Source organism: Chiloscyllium plagiosum, chromosome 22, assembly GCF_004010195.1.
Source record: "Chiloscyllium plagiosum isolate BGI_BamShark_2017 chromosome 22, ASM401019v2, whole genome shotgun sequence".
In the NCBI taxonomy this organism is placed as follows: domain Eukaryota; kingdom Metazoa; phylum Chordata; class Chondrichthyes; order Orectolobiformes; family Hemiscylliidae; genus Chiloscyllium; species Chiloscyllium plagiosum.
In genome coordinates this window covers 52,275,266-52,279,647 of record NC_057731.1, presented here as the reverse complement: position 1 = coordinate 52,279,647, position 4,382 = coordinate 52,275,266, and positions in this window count along the sequence as shown.

Below are 4,382 nucleotides of genomic sequence, written 5' to 3'. Positions count from 1 at the left end.
TTGATCTTTGAGGGGCCCTATTCTCTCCCCAGTTACCCTTTTGTCCTTAATGTATTTGTAAAAACCCACTGGATTTTGCTTAACTCTATTTGCCAAAGCTATCTCATGTCCCCTTTTTGCCCTCCTGATTTCTCTCTTAAGTATACTTCTACTGCCTTATTTAAGGATAATTTCCTTGGAGACAGTTTGGAAAAAGTTCACGAGGATGATCTCTGGTATGGAGGGATTGTCTGATGGGCAAAGCTTGGGAATTAATTCATTGGAATTGATGAGAAGAGATTTTATTGAAAATGGGAATCACAAGGTGTTTGATAGCATAAATACTGAGAAGATGTTCCCCCTCATGTGAGACTCTAGGATCAGAGGGTATAGTCCCAGAATAAAGGGGTGCCAATTCAAAACTGAGGTGAGGATTTGTGGATCTTTGGAACTCCTTGCTACAGAGTGTTGTGGGGACAGAGCACTTGTGCATATTTAAGGCTGAGATAGATGAATTCTTGATCAACAGGGGAATCAAAGGTCATAGGGAAAAGGTAGGAAAGTGGACATGAGGATTGTTGGGATCATCCATAATTCTGCTAAATGGTGGAGCAAGCTCGAGGGGTCAAATTACCTACTCCCATTCCTTTTTCTTATGCTCTTATTATGATCTAATGGAAACTGTCATTCATTGCTAAATATCAAGAATTTCTCAGTTTGCATAAATATAGGCAAATTATTTGGATAGTGCCTTAACCATGAAGTGACTGCTTTGTTGTTAGTGTTAATCTAACTTTACATGGTTAAAGTGTCAATGAAGTTTGTTTGAGTTCTGAATGCTCATCAAATGTGTTATTTAGAATTGCACCTTTGAAAATGATTTGTGAGCTGAAACATAATGCCAATTTAGCAAAATATGCTTCATTCAATTGGACTTAGTTTCTAAAATTAGTATTTGAATTAGGAATTGCATTATTCATGTGTAACTATTACAGAATGCAGCATGGTTAACATAAGATTGTTTCTTCTGAATGTTTTCCAGGTCAATTCTGAAGTAAAAATACTGAAACATATAACTGTTTTTTTGAAATTCCTGTACCACCACTAATTTTGTATTTGTGCTTCTGTGTTTCATTTTCATTCATGGGATTCAAAGGCAATAGGCCATCCATAATTATCCTGAAGATGGTGGTGAGCTGCCTCTTTAACTAGTTGCAGTTAGAGAGTCATACAGCATGGAAACAGACATTTCAGTCCAACTTGTCCATGCCAACCAAGTTTCCCAAAATAAACCAGTCCCATTTACTTGCATTTGGCAGTTTTCTCTCTAAACCTTTTCTTTCATGTACATGTTCAAATTTCTTTTAAATGTTGTAACAGTACCTGCATCTACCACGACCTTTGGCAGTTTATTCCACATATGAACCACCCTCTGTGTGAAAATGTTGCCTTCGGGTTCTTTTTAATTCTTTTTCCTCTCACCTTAAAAAATATGCCCTCTAGTTTTGAACTCACCAACCCTAGGTAATAGACTTTTGCTATTCACCTTATATATACCTCTCATGATGTTATAGACCTCTAAAAGGTGACTCATCAACCTCTTATGCCCCAGTAATAAAGAACTAGCCTATCCATATAACTCAAATCCCCAGACCTGGTAACATTGTTGTAAATCTTTTCTGCACCCTCTCCAATTTAATAATATCCTTCCCATAGCAGGGTAACCAGAACTGAACACAATACTCCAAAAGTAGCCTCACCAATGTCCTGTCCAACCATAACATGATGGCCCATCCTATACTCAATCGTTTGAGCAATGAAGGCAAGCGTGCCAAATGCCTTCCTTCCCACCCTGTCTACCTGTTTCACAACTTTCAAAGAATTACTACCTGAACTCCTAGGTCTCACTGCTCGACAACACTCCCCAGGGCCCTACCATTAACTATAAGTCTTACCCTTGTTCGTCTCACTAAATGCAATACTTCACATTTATCCAAATTCAACTCCATCTGCTATTCCTCAGCCCATTGGCCCAATCAATCGAGCCTCCTTTACAATCTTAAATAACATTCTTCACTGTCAATTATACTCCAATTTTGGTATCATCTGCAAACTTATTAACCATGCTTCCTAATTCTCATCAAAATCATTTATAAAAATGACAAACAACAGTGGACCTAGTATTGATCCCTGCAGAACACCATTGGTCACAGACCTCCAATGTGATAAAGAACCCTCCACCACCACCCTCTGTTTTCTACTATTAAGTCAATTTTGTATCCAATTGTCAAGCATTCCCTGAATCCCATGTAATCTAACCTTACTAACCAGTCTACCATACAAACCTTGTCAAAGGCTTTTGATACTGCAATTGTGAGGAAATGATGATGTAGTTCCAAGTCTGGATGGTGTGTAGATTGGTGAGGAACTTGTGGGTGGTGGTGTTTTAGTGCATCTGCTGCTCCTGTCCTTCTGGATGGTGAGGTCGCAGGTTTGGTAGCTGCTGTCAAAAAAATTTTGGGTGAGTTCAGCACATCTTGTAAATGGTACATTGTGTTACCACTGTGTTTCAGTGGTGAAGATAATGAATGTGAAGAGGTGGTGGGTTTACTGCCAGGCAAGTGGGATGCTTTCACAGAAAGGCCCATTTAGTCAGAGTCATACAGCATGGGAACAGACCGTTCAGTCCAACCAGTCCATGCCGACCATAACCCCAAACTAAACTAGTCTCATCTGCCTGCATTTGGCCCATATCCCTTCAAATCTTTCCTATTCATGTACTTATCTAAATGTCTTTTAAATATTGTAACTGTATCCGCATCCATCACTTCCTCTGGAAGTTCATTCCACACACAAACTACTCTGTGAAAAAAAATTCTCCTCTCACCTTAAAAATATGCCCCCCTAGTCTTGAAACCCCCAACTCGAGGGAAAAGACACTTGACACTTGACCTTATCCATACCCCTCATAATATTATGAACCTCTATAGGGTCACCTCTCAATCATCAGTAAAAAAAAGTCCCAGCCTATACAGCCTCTCCTTATAGCTTAAACCTCCATTGCTGGTAAATCTCTTCTGAACTTTCTCTCGCTTAACAATATCCTTCCAATAACAGGAAGACCAGAACTGGACATAGTACCTGTACGCCTGAAGAGGCCTCACCAACATCCTGTACAACCTTAATAACATCCCAACTCCTATACTCAAAGGTCTGAGCAATGTAGGTAAGCATGCTAAATGCGTTTTTTAAAACAAATATTTTTATTGAAAACCTTTTAAATCTTTTACAAAATACTTATACACAAACAAAAGAATAACACCATCAAAACAGAAAAAAAGGCAGTACAAAAAAGCCATAACACAGTACTATTGTTAATAAACTACCTATGATTCTACCAGAACAAATATATCTACTTAACTTAAACTAAACTACAAACATATTAAACAAATACTAACTTAAACTAAATTCAAATAACTTAAATTAAATAATATCTCACTTCTTTATTCCATCTCACTCAATACACCTCCACTGAGGCTTCCATCCCTGGGAGCACCATCTACAGTACCCGTATTCTCTTTCCCCCAGTCTCCTCCTGGGGGCCCACAGGTACCCATACTGATACCACAGCTATACCACGACCCTAATTAATACTGCTAAAAAGGGCCACCACGCCTTGTAAAAGCTAAATGCATTTTTAACCATCCTATCTATATGTGATGCAAACTTCAAAGAATTATGTACATGAAGTGGAGGTGCCGGTGTTGGACTGGGGTGGATAAACTAAAGAATATATACAGACTAACCTCAACTTTAATGCATTGTCTGAGCTGAGATGCCTTTTTTTCATAAAATCTGAAATTATCTCCGGAGTTTGACTTTAAAGATGTTCCGAGATTTACATATTAGTGAATCAAAACCTGCAACCTATTCTAAAAGACAAAAGATATAACAGCAATCTATCAATATATCGCATCAGTGTATGACACTATGATTTTTTGCAATAAATTCTGTCTCCTATGATCATACTCCACCAGCTACCTGATGAAGGAGCAGCGCTGTGAAAGTTTGTACTTCCAAACAAACCTGTTGGACTTTATCCTGGAGTCGTGTGATTTTTAACTCTGTACATGAACCACTAGGTCTCTGTTCTACAGCACTACCCAAGGCCCTACTTTTTGCACAGTGAGAGCCAAGGGACATTGAGAGGGGTGGGTTTGGCAATAAGAGGGCAGTTGACAGGGCAAGGGGGGGGGGAGGGAGACAAAAGACAGTGTGAAAGGGGACAGTTTGCAGCACAGCCAGGACAATTAGTTGTGATAAGTGGCCAGTTGGCAGTGTGAGAGGGCAGTCAGTAGCTGCAGCAGCACAGGAGGGGCAATTGGCAGTGTGAGGGAACAGTG